Below are 22,195 nucleotides of genomic sequence, written 5' to 3' on the forward strand. Positions count from 1 at the left end.
GCCATGTTTTTTTAGAAGATATGCTTATTTCATGTTATATCATTTTCATATAGCTCATGTTTGCATAGAACTAAAATCATTGATTGCAGCGTGACGTACGTTGACCTCGATGATCTAGCCGATCCGTGAGGCCAAGTGATAGAATGCCTCTGAATATAGTTGCATATGGGATTGACTACATCAACAAGCATGTGGACATTTGTGTCGACAAGACCATCATGTCCTACAATGTGACCATAAAAATATGGAATGGCGACTTCTACCATGCCATTATCAGGAAACATTTTGCCACACATGGTAATTTCAAGCTCACATTGAATTTTTTTGTGAGTGAGGTTTGAAGCCTTTCTTCATGAGGAATTCCTTCAATGTATCGTACCATGCCCGAGGGGCTTGCTTGAGACCATAGAGCGCCTTTTTAAGTCTGAAGACTTTGTCTGGATTCTTTGGATCCTCAAAACCTGGGGGCTGAGCAACATATACTTCTTCATCAAGCTTACCATTGAGGAATGCACTTTTCACATCCATTTGATATAAGATAATGTTATGATGATTAACATAAGCAAGTAGTATTCGAATAGCTTTAAGTCTAGCAACAGGTGCAAAAGTTTCATCAAAATCAATTCCTTCAACCTGTGTGTAGCCTTGGGCTACAAGTTGTGCTTTATTCCTCACCACTTGACCAAACTCATCTTGCTTGTTTCGGAAAATCCACTCGATGCCGATGATATTGTGCTCGCGAGGATCTGGTCTTTTGACGAGCTCACACACGTCATTTAGCTTGAATTGAAGAAGTTCGCCTTACATGGCTTGAATCCACTCAGGTTCCATGAAAGCCTCAACAACTTTTGAAGGTTCTGTGATAGACACAAAGGAAGAATGCCCACAAAAGTTAACTAAGTGTGAAGCTTTTGAGCGAGTGAGAGGACCTGGCGCGTTGATGTCATCGAGGATTTTGTCAAGTTCTACTTCATTTGCAATCCTCGGATGAGCTGGTTGAGGATTTCGTCTGGGCTGAGGAATTGGTTCTGGAGCAATTTCCTTAGGAGCATCTTCTTGATTTTCATCAGTGCTGGGAATGATTTCTTCAGCAATTTCCTCAGTAGGGACAATGTCTTCAGTAGCTTTGAGCTTTATTGCTTCCTTAGGAGACAACTTATCTCGATCAAGAAGCAATTGCTCTCTTTGCGAGCCATTAGTTTCGTCAAACCGCACATCTACAGTTTCAACAACCTTGTTGTGATAGGTGTTGAAGACTCTGTAGGTGTGCGAGTCCTTTCCGTAACCAAGCATAAAACCCTCATGTGCCTTAGGTGCAAACTTTGAGCTATGGTGAGGATCTATAATCCAGCATTTTGCACCGAAGACTTTGAAATAACTTACATTGGGTTTCTTGTCAGTGAGGAGTTCATATGAGGTTTTCTTGAGGAATTTGTGAATATATACCCTGTTGATGATATGGCAAGCAGTGTTGATTGCTTCAGGCCAGAAACGACGAGGACTCTGATATTCTTCAAGCATGGTTCGTGCCATCTCAACCAGGGTCCTGTTCTTTCTTTCGACGATGTCATTCTGTTGAGGAGTATAAGGAGCAGATAATTCGTGAGTGATACCAAGTTCATCAAGATAATTATCAAGACCAGTGTTTTTGAATTCTTTTCCATTATCACTCCTGATGTGTTTGATCTTGACGCCGAATTTCGTCGAGGCCCTTGAGGAAAATTGTTTGAAGACTTCCTGCACTTCAGTTTTATACAGAATGATATGCACCCAAGTGTATCTGGAATAATTATCAACTATGACAAAGCCATATAAAGATGCAACATTTGTTAGAGTGGCATAATGAGTAGGTCCAAATAGATCCATGTGAAGCAATTCAAATGGACGAGTAGTGGTCATGATAGTCTTCGAGGGGTATTTGGATCTGGTCATTTTTCCACACTCACAAGCACCGCAGAGGTGGTCCTTGAGGAATTTGACTGATTCGAGGCCAATGATGTGCTTCTTCTTCGCCAGCGTGTGCAGATTCCTCATGCTTGCATGACCAAGTCTTCGATGCCACAGCCACCCTTATGAGGTTTTTGCTAGCAAGCAAGTGGCTGGTTGAGGACCTCTAGAGAAATCAACAATATACAAATCCCCTCTTCTAACACCTGCGAAGACTTTGGATTTGTCAGATTCCATGATGACAACACATTTATATTTTCCAAAGATAACAACCATATCAAGATCACAAAGCATTAAGACTGACATGAGGTTAAACCCAAGGGATTCAACAAGCATCACTTTGTCCATGTGCCTGTCCTTGGAAATAGCCACTTTGCCAAGTCCCAATACCTTGCTTTTACCTTTGTCAGGATAAGTGATTTGCTTTAGGGGTGATGGAGTCAGTGGCATATTCATCAGCAAGCTTTTGTCACCAGTCATGTGGTGTGTGCAGCCACTATCAAGAACCCACTCAGTACTCTTGGGTTTGTCATCCTGCAGATGAATTAGTACAAGTTACCATCTCATATGCTTCAGACTTGAAGAATATGATATCAATTTCATCATATAGGAATATCATCATAAACAGTAATTATGAGGACGTGTGAAATGTTTTTCATTTCATCAATGTTAGCTTGCGTCCTATCAAGCATTTTCCTCAGGTCTCCAGCAAATTCTTTAGATGATGATTTTCATCTGGAGACCTGACTTGCAGAAGTGATTAGTTCAATTTCTTCAACACCAACATCTGAAGGGGTGGTAAAGAATTCATCATCCTGCGAGCACCATATGAGAAAGGGGGCATTGAAGCTAATGCACTTCTCTTAACAGTAGGGGGGTTAAAGTACTCAAATGAATATGCACATTATCTCTTTGAGTATTTATGAACATAATGATTTGAATAATAATGCTCATATTCATATTCCTTGTAATTTCCCTTCATGTTAGAAGCATTAGCACGGGTTCGAGCATAGTTTTGACCAGTTGAGGATTTTGATCCTCTTGAAGACTTTGGTCTTCCTGAGGAATTTGATATGGGGTTCAAATTCTTCACAGGTGGTGTCATGAGGACATTCACCTGAAGATTTTCAAGACAACTTTTGGGGACCCAGATTTTCCTCACGGGTGGTCCATTCCTGCAGTTAGTTCCAACATATCGAGCAAATACTTCACCAGATTGATTTTGAACAATTTGTAGTTGGAGTCAAATGACTCATTTGAGGAATAGGATAATTCACATGCAAAGCCTGTTAGATTGGATGGATCAACAGGAGGCCCTTTAGCAGCAACCCATGAGGTTTTGGGATACTCCTCAGGTTTCCAGTATGATCCATCAGCATTCAATTTCCTCTCAAAGACAATTCCTTCTTTCCTCGGGTTCCTGTTCAAAATATGCTTTTTGAGCACATCACAAAGGGTTTGGTACCTTTTGAGACTTTTGTACATGCCTATCACATACAATTCCTTCAGCCCTGCATTTTCATCAGTAACATTTGTGGTTTCCTCAAGTGAGGAATTTGATACCACAGGAGCAGTTGAAGAATTTGTAGCAATAGAAGCATTTGATGATTCCGGTGAAGAATTAGCAGTTTCACGTTCAATGCATTTAAGGCATAGTGGAATGAATTCAACTTGAGCGGTACTAATCTGTTGAGCGAGTAATGAATCATTTTCCATACGAATATCATCATGAGAAATCCTCAGCTTCTCAAGATCAAGTTTCCTTTGAAGAAATTCATAGGAAAGTTTCTCATGATCAGCGAGGAGTGTGCCATGACGATTGATAACCCACAAGTATAGAGGATCAATTCTAGACTTTCTCGATAAGTAAGAGTGTCGAACCCAACGAGGAGTTAAAGGTAGGACAAATATTCCCTCAAGTTCTATCGACCACCGATACAACTCTAGGCACACTTTACGTTCGCTTTACCTAGAACAAGTATGAAACTAGAAGTACTTTGTAGGTGTGATAGGATAAGTTTGCAAGATAATAAAGAACACGTAAATAAAACTAGGGGCTGCTTAGATAAAGAAACAATTATGTTAGTTTAACGAGTGTGGAAAAGTGATGGTAGGAGTTGCGAAATTGTCCCTAAGCAATTGACTATGTTACTAGACCAATAGGAAGTTTTATGTGGGAGAGGCCACTGCTAGCATGTCATCCCTTACTTGGATTTCTATAAACTTATGATTGGAACTATTAGCAAGCATCCGCAACTACTAATGTTCATTAAGGTAAAACCCAACCATAGCAATAAGATATATTGGTTCCCCCTTCAATCCCGTATGCATCAATTTCTATGCTAGGCCAAAGCTTCTGTCACCCTTGCCCTCCAAAACATAGTCCTATCAACATACTACTAACCCTATGGTGTGATCCACGCGCGCGCTCATATGATGGGCACTAAAGGACAGCAACATAACCACAAGCAAATTAAACCAATCATAGCAATTCATCAATCACCGATAGGATAACGAAAATCTACTCAGACATCATAGGCACTACTGAATTCAGAAATTTGCCGTATGCCATGGCGGACGACAAAGGGGGGAACCACTGACGGCAAAGGCTTTGCCGTCGGTCAGCGAACGACAAAGTAGACGGCAAAAAAAATATCCGGTGAAGAGGTTCTTTGCCATCTGCTTTCCTAAAGCGGACGGCAAAGAATCTTTGCCATGAGGGGGCAGACGGCAAACTAAATGGGACCACACATACTCCAAAGACCCCGTTAAGTGTTAACGGCAGGCCTCCTCTCTTTGCCGTCTGCCATCCCACCTTTGCCATGTGGGGGCTGACAGCAAAGGGGGGAACCAACCCCCTCTCTCTCCCTTCTTTGCCGTCTGCCATTCCACCTTTGCCATGTGGGGGCTGACGGCAAAGAGGGGAGAGAGGGGGGGGGCTGGTTCCCCCCTTTGCCATGTGGGGGCAGACGACAAAGGGGGGAACCAGCCCCCCCTCTCTCCCCTCTTTGCCGTCTGCCATCCCACCTTTGCCCTGCGGGGGCAGACGGCAAAGGGGGGAACCAGCCCCCCCTCTCTTCCCCTTTGTCGTCTGCCAGCACCCCTTTGCCATGTGGGGGCAGACGACAAAGGGGGGAACCAGCCCCTTTTTAATTTATTTCTTATTATATCCAGTATTTTTAACAATAATCAGGATATATATATATATATATATATATTTGACATAAATAAATTTCTTTCCATACTCATAATCATATTATAATAACTTTCATCCATCGTGCGTACATATTATGCAAGTTGCATCCGTACCAAACCATATATTACACCAGTTTCATCCACATGCATACAAAGTTTCATATATATCCATATACTACAATAGTTTCAATACAAGCTTCCGTGAAGCCATGGTACAAGAAATCATCCTCAAGCATTCCATCAATATAATCCAAGCTTCCTGTGAAGTGAATGTAATCTGCAAAATGACAAATAAGAAAGTTAGAAGAATAATACTAGATGAAGAAGTACATATAGGTTATTTCGGAGAGAAATTAGCTAAGTATAGGCCATTTAATAGCTAAATTAGGTGGAATAGGTCATCTTGGAGCTACATAGCCTTATTATGTCATTTAGGAGAGAACTTAGCTAACTATAGGTCATTCTAGAGCTAACTTGGATAAAAATATGTCATTTTGTAGCCAACTATGATTATTAATCCATTTTGACCTTATTATGTCATTTTGGAGCTAAATTAGTCATTTTAATGAGCTAACCAAGGTTCTTATGATGTTTGTACATAGCTATGCTAATTATGTCATTTTGGAGGATAATTAGCTAAGTATGTCTTTGTTGGGGAAAATAACCTACGTAAAAGAAGAAAGAGAAGAAGCAAGAAGAGAAAAAGCAAGAAGAGAAGAAGAAGGAGAATAAAAATAAGAAGAAGGAGGAGGATGAGGAGAAGGAGGAGGAGAAGGAGAAGAAGAAGAAAAGAAGAAGGACAAGAAGAAGAAGAAGGAGTAGAAGAAGGAGAAGGAGCTTCTCTCCTCCTTCTCCTTCTCCTTCTCCTTCTTCTTCCTCCTTCTTCTTCTCTTCTTCTTTTTCTTTGTTCCTTTCATTTTCCTCTTTCTTCTCCTCCTCCTCCTTCTTTTTATTAAATAGACCATTTTGGAGCTAACTAAGCTAATTATATCATTTAGGTAGAACCCTAGCTAACTATAGGTCGTTTCGGAGCTAACTTGGGTAAAATAGGTCATTACGGAGCAAACTATGCTTATTAAGCCATTTTGGATCTAGCTAGGCTAATTATAGTCCATTTAACACCTAAGTTAGGGGGAATAGGTCATCTTGCAGCTACGTAAGCCTTATTATGTCATTTAGGAGAGAACTTAGCTAACTATAGGTCATTTTTTATTAAATAGGTCATTTTGGAGCTAACTATGCTAATTATGTCCTTTTGTAGGATAATTAGCCAATTTAGTCTTTCTTGGATGAGTCTAAAGCTACGTAGAAGAAGAGAAAGAGAAGAAGAACTAAAAGAAGGAGGAGGAGGAGGAGGAGAAGGAGAAGGAAGAGGAGAAGAAGAAGAAAAGAAGAAGGAGAAGGAGAAGGAGGAAGAAGGAGGAAGAAGCAGGAGAAGAAGGAGCTCCTTCTCCTTCTTCTCCTCCTTCTTCTCCTTCTTATCCTCCTCCTTCTCTTCTTCTTCTTCTCTTCTTCTTCTTCTTCCTTCCTTTCATTTTTCCTCTTTCTTCTCCTCTTGTCCCCTTCGTCGGGCTAAATTAGCTAAGAATGCCTTTTTGGAGCTAATTATGTCATTTCAAGGATAATTAGCTAAGTATAGGTCATGTTTTATTAAATAGACCATTTTGGAGCTAACTAAGCTAATTATGTCATTTAGGTGGAACCCTAGCTAACTATAGGTCGTTTCGGAGCTAACTTGGGTAAAATAGGTAATTCCGGAGCAAACTATGCTTATTAAGCCATTTTGGATCTAGCTAGGCTAATTATAGGCCATTTAATACCTAAGTTAGGGGGAATAGGTCATCTTGCAGCTACGTAAGCCTTATTATGTCATTTAGGAGAGAACTTAGCTGATTATAGGTCATTTTTTATTAAATAGGTCATTTTGGAGCTAACTAAGCTAATTATGTCCCTTTGTAGGATAATTAGCCAATTTAGTCTTTCTTGGATGAGTCTAAAGCTACGTAGAAGAAGAGAAAGAGAAGAAGAAGTAAAAGAAGGAGGAGGAGGAGGAGGAGGAGAAGGAGAAGGAAGAGGAGAAGAAGAAAAGAAGAAGGAGAAGGAGAAGGAGAAGGAGGAAGAAGGAGGAAGAAGAAGGAGAAGGAGGAGCTCCTTCTCCATCTTCTCCTCCTTCTTCTCCTTCTTCTTATCCTCCTCCTTCTCTTCTTCTTCTTCTCTTCTTCTTCTTCTTCCTTCCTTTCATTTTTCCTCTTTCTTCTCCTCTTGTCCCCTTCTTCAGGCTAAATTAGCTAAGAATGCCTTTTTGGAGCTAATTATGTCATTTCGAGGAAAATTAGCTAAGTATAGGTCATGTTTTATTAAATAGACCATTTTGGAACTAACTAAGCTAATTATGTCATTTAGGTGGAACTCTAGCTAACTATAGGTTGTTTCAGAGCTAACTTGGGTAAAATAGGTCATTCCGGAGCAAACTATGCTTATTAAGCTATTTTGGATCTAGCTAGGCTAATTATAGGCCATTTAATACCTAAGTTAGGGGGGAACAGGTCATCTTGCAGCTACGTAAGCCTTATTATGTCATTTAGGAGAGAACTTAGCTAACTATAGGTCATTTTTTATTAAATAGGTCATTTTGGAGCTAACTAAGCTAATTATGTCCTTTTGTAGGATAATTAGCCAATTTAATCTTTCTTGGATGAGTCTAAAGCTACGTAGAAGAAGAGAAAGAGAAGAAGAAGTAAAAGAAGGAGGAGGAGGAGGAGGAGGAGAAGGAGAAGGAAGAGGAGAAGAAGAAGAAAAGAAGAAGGAGAAGGAGAAGGAGAAGGAGGAAGAAGGAGGAAGAAGAAGGAGAAGGAGGAGCTCCTTCTCCTTCTCCTCCTCCTTCTTCTCCTTCTTCTTATCCTCCTCCTTCTCTTCTTCTTCTCTTCTTCTTCTTCTTCTTCTTCCTTCCTTTCATTTTTCCTATTTCTTCTCCTCTTGTCCCCTTCTTCAGGCTAAATTAGCTAAGAATGCCTTTTTGGAGCTAATTATGTCATTTCAAGGATAATTAGTTAAGTATAGGTCATGTTTTATTAAATAGACCATTTTGGAGCTAACTAAGCTAATTATGTCATTTAGGTGGAACCCTAGCTAACTATAGGTTGTTTCAGAGCTAACTTGGGTAAAATAGGTCATTCCAGAGCAAACTATGCTTATTATGTCATTTAGATGGAAGTCTAGCTATTTTTTATTAAAACACTAGAAATAACATACCATTATCGTCATCACGGCGATGAAGCACGGTGGCCCTGGCTTGTTTCACCTAGAGAAGGCTGCCCTGGAGAAGGCTCCACTGTAGAAGGGTCGTGCGATGCGTTTCAGGAGATATTCTGCACCAAACATCGTTTGCAATGTGTCATTAGCATGAGGACACTCTTAAGATCACTTCACTGAAATGAAACTCACCGTCCCTGCCACGTTAATGACTGGCATCGGCGGAGGGACTTGGCCGCTCTTCTCGCACATAGACTGTACATTTGGTTTCGACAAGTCAAACTTTTTATTTATTAATGAAACGGACATTCAAATGCAAGATTTGAAATAACATGAAGAAGAAACTTACCACGAAGAGCTCGTATATGGCCCTGTTAGACGCATCATTCCGTGCCCTCTCCGCCTCCACCAATGCAGTCGTCCTGTCCTCCAACTCCCTAATCTCCTTATCCTTCTCCGCCATAGCCGCCTGCATTGCCTCTCTCTCTTTCTGAATAGCAGCCCGCAACACAACTCATTGTTAGCAATGTAATCATATTGGTTCCAACGCACAACATAATGCGGAAAGATAGTTGAGTCCATTAAACTAACCTCTATGGGGATCTCGACTGGCCGTGGACGACGTGTTATCTCCGGACAAGAGCTCGTTTGGCGTGCCTTTATCTGCCGGAGAGTGCTAGGACAACGTATAAGTCCGTCTCCAATGGCGATCGAGCCATGGGGCCTCCCGTTGCCAGCTATCATCACCAGCTCTGGATCAATAGGCCCCTCGCTCGGGTTAAAGTCCTCCCCTTTCCTCGCCTTCCCGTGATCTCTGTACTTCACGAGCTTGTGGTGGGAGGAGATGTTGGTGAAGTTTTCTGGATGCTTGAGGTCAGACTCAGAGCATGCCTTGACCTTCTTGTACGAGGCAGTATGGGCCATCACATACAGGTCGTACATCTGTGGCACCTCCGTCTTATTATGACGCACCTAAAAGAGAGAGAGAGAGGAAAATTGTATTAGTAAAGGGCTCAAGATAGCATTAAGAATGAATTGCATGAGGCATGAAGCAAACCACATACCTAGTTCCGCCAAATTGGATTAAGTTGACGCTCCCTTGATGGTGTGGCACACCAACCATTTTGCCACGCCACTCCTTGGCGTTGTTGTGGCTGGCCTCCCACATTTCGGAGCACCACTGATCCACCAAGGCCTCCCAACAATTCATCTTATCCACACACCATCTCGGGGGCTCCTAAGTTAATAAAGAGAAATTTGAGCGCGTAAGAACCAAATCAAGGAAACTAACTACAAAGCCTTAATAATATGTAATTACCTTCATGTAATGCTCCTTCTCCATCTTAGCATCACGGCACTTCGCCTTGTCAATCCTAATACGCCGCGTGGCATAGTAGTCTCGAACAGCCTGCACCCGAGCCTCGTGCCGAAAGTTTTGAAGTAGGTGGCGACATTCGGTTTCGATAACCTTTGCCGCGTCCTCCTCGTATCCCTCCTCACACCAGTAGTAGGTCTGCAAACGAGACAACACCGATTAGTACAATAAATAGCTATGGTTGATTTATAATTGTGTGAAGGAGAAATTACCCAGAACTTTCGGATCACCATGTCCGCCCTCGTGTCACACAGAACACCGTCGATCTCCACCTCCGGCGGGGCCGGGGCACCCAAGTAGTGCTCCCAGGTCATTCCTATCTCTCGCTCCCGACCGGGCAACGTAACAAACCCTCGGAAGTTTTTACGGCAAAGCACACCAAGGACGCTGTTGGGCTTGCAGACACCCTTGGCAACAATCCAACCCCTACAGTATGACAAATTAAAGCCAAAACATTAGATATTTGAGAAAACGCGAAGGCAAAAGGTTAAATAAGAGTAAATTAACTTACTTGTCCCCATTTTGCCTAATCGACCACCTCTGCTCGGGGGTCGCCAGCACGAGCGGGAGCCCCGAACTACCATGCTGGTAGACGGTAGCCCCCTCACCCAGCTCCTCGTCGCTACCAGCATGGCCACTTGGCTCAGCCCAGGTATCCCACTGGGTCTCTTGGGACGTACCCTCATCCCTCCTTTTCTCCGGAGTCGCCTGGAATGAAGCCTCTAGGACATGAGTCTCGTGGGTGGAAGGCTCGTCGACCTGAGGCTCGTCGACCCGAGGTTCGTGAACCGGAGACCGTGTAGCCTCCACCTCAGACGAATCCACCCTAGAAGTCCCATGCTCAGGTGAATCAGCTTGGGGTGGTGGCGGAGACCGTGTAGCCTCCACCTCAGAAGGCGTGGCAGCCACCGCCCTACCTCTCCCGCGGCCACGTGTACCTTTAGTACAACATAAATAACAACATGAGTAATAAAATGTATATAAATACCAATATGCATACAACATGAGTACAACATAAATACCAACATGAATACAACGTGTACCTTTAGTACCTCTCGGCTTCGCGGGGGGTCGACCTCCTCTCACGGGGGCGAGTGATAGTGAGCGCGAGGGGGAGAGAGACAATGTGGGGGGGGGACAGTGAGCACGAGGGGGAGAAGACGACCGTTACACGGTCGGCCCCTTTGCCGTCCGCCCCCGACGGCAAAGGGCTCCACGGCAGACGGCAAAGGCCGACACATGGCAAAGTTAGCCTTCCGTCGGACACGGCAGGCATGGGACCCACCCGTGCTCTTTGCCGTCTGCCCTTGGTCCCTTAGCCGTCCGCTAGCAGACGGCAAAGGGCTGACACATGGCAAATAGTATTTTTGCCATTAGTCAGCCCTTTGTCGTCCGCCTTGTGTCAACTGACAGCAAAGAGGTTCTTTGCCATCAGCCAGCAGACGACAAAGACATGGCCGACGGCAAAGAACTGGATTCCAGTAGTGAGGATGGCAACACATCATTGGATAATAATATGAAGCATAAAGCTCCATGTTCAAGTAGAGGGTACAGCGGGTTGCGGGAGAGTGGACCACTGAATATAGATGGGGGAAGGTGATGGAGGTGTTGGTGAAGATGACGGAGGTGTTGGTGTAGATCGCCGTCAAACGATGATGTCCCGGGCGACGTTCCGGCGCCGCCAAGAGAGAGGGGGAGAGAGCCCCCCTTCTTCTTCTTCTTCTTCTTCTTCCTTGACCTCCTCCCTAGATGGGAGAAGGGTTTCCCCTCTGGTACATGGTCTCCACGGCGGCGGAGGGGCGAGAGCCCCTCCGAGATTGGATCTCTCTCTCTCTCTGTGTCCTTCTGTTTCTGTGCTCCCAGATTCTGGCCTTTCACCGTTTCTTAAATTACCGGAGATCCGTAACTCCGATTGAGGTGTCCTTTTAACACGATTTTCTTCCGGATATTATATTTCTTGCGGTGAAAGAAGGGCCCCAACTTCCTTAGGGGTTGGTCATGAGCCTGATAGGCGCGCCTCGGGGGGTAGGGCGCACCTCCTGGGCTCGTGACCCCCTCGGGCATCGTTTCGCGTTGATTCTTCTTCCCAAAAATCATAAATATTCCAAAAAATCCCCTTAGGTTTTTATTGCGTTTGGACTTCGTTTGGTATGGATATTCTGCGAAAAAAAACATGCAACAAACAGGAACTGGCACTGGGCACTCGATCAATATGTTAGTTCCAAAAATAGTATAAAAAGTTGCCAAAAGTATATGAAAGTTGTAGAATATTGGCATGAAACAATCAAAAATTATAGATACGACGAAGACGTATCAGCATCCCCAAGCTTAATTCCTGCTCGTCCTCGAGTAGGTAAATGATAAAAAAGATAATTTTTGATGTGGAATGCTACCTAGCAAAATCTTGATCATATAATCTAATCATGGCATGAATACTAAAACACGAGTGATTCGAAGCAATAGTCTATCATTTGACATAAAGACAATAATATTTCTAGCATACTAAGAAAGCAATCATGTCTTCTCAAAATATCATGGCCAAAGAAAGTTATCCCTACAAAATCATATAGTATGGCTTGTTGGAATTATGCCCTAGAGGCAATAATAAATATAGTTATTATTATAATTCCTGTATCAAGATAATCGTTTATTATCCATGCTATAATTGTATTGAATGAAGACTCATTTACATGTGTGGATACATAGACAAAACACCGTCCCTAGCAAGCCTCTAGTTGGCTAGCCAGTTGATCAAAGATAGTCAGTGTCTTCTGATTATGAACAAGGTGTTGTTGCTTGATAACTGGATCACGTCATTAGGAGAATCACGTGATGGACTAGACCCAAACTAATAGACGTAGCATGTTGATCGTGTCATTTTGTTGCTACTGTTTTCTGCGTGCCAAGTATTTATTCCTATGACCATGAGATCATATAACTCACTGACACCAGAGGAATGCTTTGTGTGTATCAAACGTCGCAACATAACTGGGTGACTATAAAGATGCTCTACAGGTATCTCCGAAGGTGTTAGTTGAGTTAGTATGGATCAAGACTGGGATTTGTCACTCCGTGTGACGAAGAGGTATCTCGGGGCCCACTCGGTAATACAACATCACACACAAGCCTTGCAAGCGATGTAACTTAGTGTAAGTTGCGGGATCTTTTATTACGGAACGAGTAAAGGGACTTGCCGGTAAACGAGATTGAAATAGGTATGCGGATACTGACGATCAAATCTCGGGCAAGTAACATACCGAAGGACAAAGGGAATGACATACGACATTATATGAATCCTTGGCACTGAGGTTCAAACGATAAGATCTTCGTAGAATATGTAGGATCCAATATGGGCATCCAGGTCCCGCTATTGGATATTGACCGAGGAGTCTCTCGGGTCATGTCTACATAGTTCTCGAACCCGCAGGGTCTGCACACTTAAGGTTCGACGTTGTTTTATGCGTATTTGAGTTATATGGTTGGTTACCGAATGTTGTTCGGAGTCCCGGATGAGATCACGGACGTCACGAGGGTTTCCGGAATAGTCCGGAAACGAAGATTGATATATAGGATGACCTCATTTGATTACCGGAAGGTTTTCGGAGTTACCGGGAATGTACCGGGAATGACGAATGGGTTCCGGGAGTTCACCGGGGGGGGGGGGGGGGGGGCAACCCACCCCGGGGAAGCCCATAGGCCATAAGGGTGGCACACCAGCCCTTAGTGGGCTGGTGGGGCAGCCCAAAAGGGCCCTATGCGCCATAGAGATAAAAATCAAAGAGAAAGAAAAAAAGGGAGGTGGGAAGGAAGGGAAGGACTCCCACCCACCAAACCAAGTCCAACTCGGTTTGGGGGGGGAGCCTTCCCCCCTTGGCTCGGCCGACCCCCTTGGGGCTCCTTGAGCCCCAAGGCAAGGTCCCCTCCCTCCCACCTATATATACGGAGGTTTTAGGGCTGATTTGAGACGACTTTTCCACGGCAGCCCGACCACATACCTCCACGGTTTTTCCTCTAGATCGCGTTTCTACGGAGCTCGGGCGGAGCCCTTCTGAGACAAGGTCATCACCAACCTCCGACGCGCCATCACGCTGCCAGAGAACTCTTCTACCTCTCCGTCTCTCTTGCTGGATCAAGAAGGCCGAGATCATCGTCGAGCTGTACGTGTGCTGAACGCGGAGGTGCCGTCCGTTCGGTACTAGATCGTGGGACTGATCGTGGGATTGTTTGCGGGGCGGATCGAGGGACGTGAGGACGTTCCACTACATCAACCGCGTTCACTAACGCTTCTGCTGTACGATCTACAAGGGTACGTAGATCACTCATCCCCTCTCGTAGATGGACATCACCATGATAGGTCTTCGTGCGCGTAGGAAATTTTTTGTTTCCCATGCGACGTTCCCCAACATGGCTATGCTCCATCTTCCCCACACAACGTATTTAAATCATGCACAACCCCGGTTTTAGCCAAGCAATTGTTACATACTTTAGTGTTCTCAAACTTTTTCAACTTTCACGCAATACATGAGCGTGAGCCATGGACATAGCACTATAGGTGGAATAGAATATGGTGGTTGTGGAGAAGATAAAAAAGAGGAGATAGTCTCACATCAACTAGGCGTATCAACGGGCTATGGAGATGCCCATCAATAGATATCAATGTGAGTGAGTAGGGATTGCCATGCAACAGATGCACACGAGCTATAAGTGTATGAAAGTTCAAAAAGAAACTAGTGGGTGTGCATCCAACTCGCTTGCTCACGAAGACCTAGGGAAATTTGAGGAAGCCCATCATTGGAATATACAAGCCAAGTTCTATAATGAAAATTTCTCACTAGTATATGAAAGTGACAACATAGGATACTCTCCATCATGAAGATCATGGTGCTACTTTGAAGCACAAGTGTGGTAAAGGATAGTAGCATTGTCCCTTCTCGCTTTTCTCTCATTTTTTTCTTTCTCTTTTTTTGTGGGCTTCTTTGGCCTATTTTTTTATTTGGGCTTCATTGACCTCTTTTGTTACTTCCTCACATGGGACAATGCTCTAAGAATGATGATCATCACACTTTTATTTACTTACAACTCGATTCTTAGAACAAAAGATATGACTTTATATGAATGCCTCCGGCGGTGTACCGAGATGTGCCATGATCTAGCGTAGCAATGACATCAAAAAACAGACAAGCCATGAAAACACCATGCTAGCTATCTTACAATCATGCAAAGCAATATGACAATGATGGTACGTGTGATAATAAACGGAACGATGGAAGTTGCATGGCAATATATCTCGGAATGGCTATGGAAATGCTAGAATAGGTAGGTATGGTGGCTGTTTTGAGGAAGGGTATATGGTGGGTGTAATGCACCGGTGAAAGTTGCGCGGTACTAGAGAGGCTAGCAATGGTGGAAGGGCGAGAGTGCGTATAATCCATGGACTCAACATTAGTCATACAGAACTCACATACTTATTGCAAAAGTCTATTAGTCATCAAAACAAGGTACTACACGCATGCTCCTAGGGTAAAGGTTGGTAGGAGTTAACCATCGCGCGATCCCGACCTCCACACAAAGGATGACAATCAATAAATAAATCATGCTCCGACTTCGTCACATAACGGTTCGCCATACGTGCATGCTACGGGAATCACAAACCTTAACACAAGTATTTCTACGAATACACAATTACTCACTAGAATGACTCTAATATCACATCTTCATGTCGCAAAACTATTGCAAGGAATCAAACAATCATATTCAGTGATCTACAAGTTTTATGTAGGATTTTATGAGTAACCATGTGAATGACCAACTCCTGTTAACTCTCTAAATAGGTATAAGTGAAGCATGAGAGTTTAATTCTTTCTACAAAAGATATGCCCCGCTCTAACAAATATAAGTGAAGCAAAAGAGCATTCTACAAATGGCGTTTTTCTATGTGTAGGGAAACAGGCAATCCAAACTTCAAATGATATAAGTGAAGCACATGAAGCATTCTATAAAGCCATACTCAAAAGATATAAGAAAAGTGCAAAGAGCATTCTATAAATCAACTAAGGACTATCTCATACCAGCATGGTGCATAAAATAAAAAGGAAAAATAAACACAAAAGACGCTCCAAGCATTTGCTCATATCATGTGACGAATAAAAATATAGCTCCGAGTAAAATTATCGATAGATTGTAGACGAAAGAGGGGATGCCTTCCGGGGCATCCCCAACCTTAGACGCTCGAGTATTCCTTGAATATTAACTTGGGGTGCCTTGGGCATCCCCAAGCTTAGGCTCTTGCCACTCCTTATTCCTTCATCCATCATGGTCTCACCCAAAACTTGAAAACTTCAATCACACAAAACTCAACAAAACCTTCGTGAGATCCATTAGTATAATAAAGTAAATCACCACTTTAAGTACTGTTGTGAACTCATTCCAAATTCATATTAGCATTATATTTACTGTAATCCAACTTCACCATGGTTCATACCCCCCGAAACTACCCATAGATTCATCAAAATAAGAGAACAATGCATAGAAAACAGAATCTGTCAAAAACAGAACAGTCTGTAGTAATCTGTACTTATACCATACTTATGATACTCCACAAATTCTGAACAATTATGATAATTAAGGCAATTTGTATATCAATCAGCATAAAAAAGAATCAACTCAATAGCCCTCTCTGTATAGAAATAAGAAATGATTTCGTGAGTGCAAAGTTTCTGTCTTTTTCAGCATGATCAAACAACTATCACCCAAACTAATCATAAAGGATTTACTTGGCACATTATTTTTATAATACAATGGAATTGTACAAGGGGATAATTATTTTTGCGAGAAACTTCCATGAAAAATTCTACATTGTTTCCATGAGCATGAACAAAAGTGTTCAAGGTCGACCCTCACTTCCACAATGCATCACCTTTCAATCGCTTCTCTTTTTGAAAAAGTTTTAAGTTCCCCTCTATATTTTTTGTTTTTAAACTAAATAAAATCACTCAACATAAGTAAATGACTCTCTAAAATTTCTCGGTTGTCTCCCAGGCAGCGCTATCTTTAAAGCCATTAAGTTAGGCATAAAGTGCTCAAGTAATGGATCCACCCGGATCCCAAGGTATATGAAAGCCAATTTTAGTTAACAATGATTTGTAATTTAGTAGTGAGCACAAGGTAACATATATCATGCAATGGCGAAGTCTAACTCTGTTCCTATGCATTGGCATGTCATAAAAGAACAATTCATGCACATCAAGTAAAGGCCAATACATAGCATAAGCAGTTTCTTGCAATTTTATTGTATTGGAAACATAGAGAGGTGGAGATGTAGTTCTTCTCTCAAAATAATTGCAAGTAGGAGCAGCAAGCACACGCATATTATATTCATCAAATTCATCATGTGTAATAGTAGAAGGCAACCCATCTATGTAATCCCTAATAAGAGCAAACTTCTCCGATATAGTGTAGTTGGGAGAGTTCAAAAAGATAATAGGACTATCATAAGTGGGTGCAATAGCAACAATTTCATGTTTAACATAAGGAACTATAGCAAGTTCATCTTCATAAGCATCATTCATATTGGCATCATGGCCACAAGCATAGCAAGCATCAAGTTCATCAAAAAGGGATATTTCAAACGAATCCAAGGGATCATAGCAATCAACATAGCATTCATCCTTCGGTAAGAACGAAGGGAAATTAAACAATGTATGAGTTGAAGAGTTACTCTCATTGGAAGGTGGTCACAGGTAGCTAGTCCGCTCTTCCACCTTTTGTTCTTCGCTCTCCTCGTCATCTTTTTCATCTAATGAGCTCACAGTTTCAACATTTTCTTCTTCCATAGTTCCTACAAAATATTATTCTCTTCTTGGGAAGCGGAGAATTTCTCCATAAATCGATAAATATGGGCATTATATTCATAATTAGTATAACAATAACGAAGCATAACCAAATTTTCAGATCGGTAAACATCATCATCATTATCATCACACTTTTTAAACAGAGCTTCAATTTCATAAGCACCCATAAAAGCAACAAACTCTTCTATTTGTTCGACATCATAGTAATCATATATACCATTAGCATAAGAAGCCAAGATTTCATTAGCATTAAATTTACAAGAAAAGGGAAGGTGTTTAGCCTTCATCCTAGAGCAACAAGTAATATCATATCTCAAGCATAGCTCCCAAGCATACCATTTCAACATATGAATTTGATCCCATAATAGTTTCCCTTTTTGAGTCAAGCGATAATCCCTAAAGTATTCACGTTGATCCAACGTGTATCCCATTATATAATTGAATGGGGTTTTCTCAGGATTATTAAAGAAGTGCATAATATTTTCCGCATAACGAGCATCGAGGGTTTTAGGAGGTTCCTGATCTCCATGAGTAGCAAGTACACCTAATTTTTTTGGTATTTCGTGTTCCATGTCCATAACTAAAGATAGAGAACAACTTAGAACATCAAATAAATCTACTTAGTGATAAAGCAAACAAGCACACACGAGAATATTCACCCCATGCTATTGCTCCCCGACAACGACGCTAGAAAAAGGTCTTGATAACTGATACGTCTCCGTCGTATCTACTTTTCCGAACTCTTTTGCCCTTGTTTTGGACTCTAATTTGCATGATTTGAAGGGAACTAACCCGGACTGACGCTGTTTTCAGCAGAATTGCCATGGTGTTATTTTTGTGCAGAAATGAAAGTTCTTGGAACGTCCTGAAAATTTACGGAGATTTTTTTGGAATAAAAGAAAAATACCTGCGAAAAGATCCACCTGAGGGGGTGTGCCAGTGGGCCACAAGCCCACACGATGCGGCCACCCCCTAGGCCGCGCCATGCAGGATTGTGGGGGGCACCACCGCCCCCAATCTCAGTCCTATATCTTCCATTTCGCCTGGAAAAAAAAATCAGAGAGAAGGTTTCATCGCGTTTTGCGATACAGAGGCGCCGCCACATCCAGTTCTTCATCTGGAGGGCAGATCTGGAGTCCGTTTCGGGCTTCGGAGAGGGGAAATCGTCGCCATCGTCATCATCAACCTTTCTCCATCGACAATTCCATGATGCTCTTCATCGTTCGTGAGTAATCTCATCATAGGCTTGCTGGACAGTGATGAGTTGGATGAGATCTATCGAGTTAGTTCTTGACGGGGATTGATCCCTAGTATCCACTATGTTCTAGATTGATGTTGCTACTACTTGGCTATGCTTAATGCTTGTCACTAGGGCCCGAGTGCCATGATTTCAGATCTGAACCTATTATGTTATCGCCAATATATGTGTGTTTTAGATCCTATCTTGCAAGTTGTAGTCACCTACTATGTGTTATGACCCGGCAACCCCGGAGTGACAATAGCCGGAACCACTCCCGGAGATGACCATAGTATGAGGAGTTCATGTATTCACCGCATGTTAATGCATTGGTCCGGTTCTTTATTAAAAGGAGAACCTTAATATCCCGTAGTTTCCATTAGGACCCCGCTGCCACGGGAGGGATGGACAATAGATGTCATGCAAGTTCTTTTCCCTAAGCACGTATGACTACATACGGAATACATGCCTACATTAGATTGATGAACGGGAGCTAGTCACATATCTCTCCATGTTATAGCTGTTACATGATGAATCAGATCTGTCACACTCATCTATCACCGATCCACTGCCTACGAGTCTTTTACTACTGGTTCTCGCTACGTTACTTTGCCTAGGCTTGTCCCTTGCTACAAGAGGGATTGGGCCACATTGCTGCTACTGTTGCTACTGCTGTTACTTGTTACTTTGCTGCTGCTGCTACTACTGTTCCTTGCTACCCTGCTGTTACTTGTTGCAAGACTTTGCTGGCGCCGTTGCCGAAGCTAGATAAGCGGTAATGACAATCCCGTCAACCAAGGTTTTTTCTGGCACCGTTGCTATGATACTACCTTGCTACTGATACTTTGCTTGTAGACATTAATCTTTCAGGTGTGGTTGAATTGACAACTCAGCTGCCAATACTTGAGAATATCCTTTAGCTTCCCCTTGTGAGAGAATCAATAAATTTGGGTTGAATACTCTACCCTCGAAAACTGCTGGGATCCCACACGCTTGTGGGACATCAAGGCTTTTTCTAGCGCCGTTGCCGGGGAAGCACAACTATATTCTCCGAGTCACTTGAGATTGACGTCTGCTGATCACTATGAGGAATCCGAAAGATCCAAGAACTAAAATCTTGCCTTCCACTACGAGGAGAGGTAAGGAACTGCCATCTAGCTCTGCACTTGATTCACCTTCAGTTTTGAGTAAGTTTGCGACATCACCTCCTGCTTGAAATCTTGATATGCCGCCTGTGCTTGATGATGCTACTTCTGCTGCCCATGATGCTTATGATGCTATGCTTGATACTATGCCTGATGATGCTATGCTTGATACTATGCCTGTTGATGCTATGCTTGATACTATGCCTGATGATGTTGTGCTTGATACTATGCCTGCCATGCTTGATACTACTTTGCCACTTGGTGCCCTTGATGCACATATTGCTAGAGTTACTGCTAGATGTGATGATACTACTGCTGATACTATTTAAGTAGAACCTGCTACTATGCCTGAATTGCCTGTTATGCCTAATACGCGCTATGTTATGGAGGGAGAGATAGCTTAGGACTTTCTTGCGTGTAAGGATAGCTATGATGTTGAGAAACTTCTGCGCAAGTGGAAAGAAAAATCTCTGAACGCTAGGATGAAATACGACCCGAAGTTTGCAACTTCGGCTATCTTTGTGACCGATAAGGATTTTGAATTCTCTGTCGACCCTGAGTTAATCACTCTAGTCGAATCTGATCCCTTTCACGGTTATGAGTCTGAAACGGTTGTAGCCCATCTTACCAAACTGCACGATATAGCCACCCTATTCACTAGTGAGGAAAAGATCTGCCACTACTATATCCTTAAGTTGTTTCCTTTCTCGCTAAAGGATGATGCTAAGACCTGGTTCACTTCTCTTGCTCCTAGTTGTGTGTGTAGCCCCCAGGATATGGTCTACTACTTCTCTGAAAAATATTTCCCTGCCCATAAGAAGCAAGCTGCCTTGCAGGAAATATACAACTTTGCTCAAGCTGAAGAAGAGAGCCTCCCACAAGCTTGGGGGAGGCTTATCCAGCTACTGAATGCTTTGCCTAATCACCCTCTTGAGAAGAATGAAATACTTGATATCTTCTATAATGGACTTACCGATGCTTCCAAAGACCACTTAGATAGTTGTGCTGGTGGTGTTTTTAGGGAACGAACCGTAGAACAAGCCGAGATTCTGTTGAATAACATCTTGTGCAATGAGAATGCTTGGACTATTACCGAACCACCTCCTAAGCCAACTCCAAAGAAAAGAGGTATTCTATTCCTCAGTCCTGAAGATATGCAAGAAGCCAAGAAATCTATGCGAGAGAAAGGCATTAAATCTGAAGATGTCAAAAGTCTACCACCTATCGAAGAGATCCATGGTCTCGATAACCCGATACAGGTAGTAGAAGTAAATTCTCTGCGTAGGTTTGATGAGAGTGATATTCCTTTTGATAAACCTGCTAGCTTATGCATGGATGAATTTGATAAATTCATTGTCAAACAACAAAGTTTCAATGATTATGTTAGCAGACAATTGGAAAAAAAATGCTCGTATGCTTAGTCATTTAAGTGCTTGTGTGGACAGAAATGTCAATGATCTTAAGCTTCTGAGTAAACATGCCTCTATGGTTACTACTCAAGTAGAACAAGTACTTAAAGCTCAGAATGACTTGCTCAACGAGTTGAATGACAATGCCGCCAGAGTCGTTACTAGAGGCGGTAGAATGACCCAGGAACCTCTGTATCCCGAGGGTCATCAGAAGAGAGTTGAACAAGATTCTCAAGGAGTTAGCACTGATGAACCTAGTCATCCTAGAAAGAAGAAGAAAGATGATAGGAACCTGCACGCTAGCAACCCTGTTGCTGCTACACCTGAGTGTCCAAACGATGCCTCTATCTCTGATGTTGAAACACAATCTGGTGATGAACATGAGCCTAATGATAACATCAATACTGATGTTCATGAAGATGCTTTATGCCAACTGTTATTCCCCTTTGCAATGGCACCAGAAGAATGCTGCTAGCACTCTCCGACAATCGAAACTAGAAGAATGTTGTTGACGGCCCACAAGCGCATGGGATCGCAGCAGTTTTCGAGGGTAGACTATTCGACCCAAATTTGTTGATTCGCACGACGGGAGGTGAGAGAATACTCTCAAGTATTAGCAGTTGAATTGTCAGATTCAACCACACCTGAAAGATTAGTATGTGCAAGCAAAGTAGTAACACAAAGTAGCGAGTAACAACAGTGGCAAGGAACAGCGGTAGTGACAGCAGTAGCAAGTAGCAATAGTAGCAAGCGACAGTAGTAGCAACAGAGCAAGACAAGTAACC

Source organism: Hordeum vulgare, chromosome 7H, assembly GCF_904849725.1.
Source record: "Hordeum vulgare subsp. vulgare chromosome 7H, MorexV3_pseudomolecules_assembly, whole genome shotgun sequence".
Lineage (NCBI taxonomy): Eukaryota > Viridiplantae > Streptophyta > Magnoliopsida > Poales > Poaceae > Hordeum > Hordeum vulgare.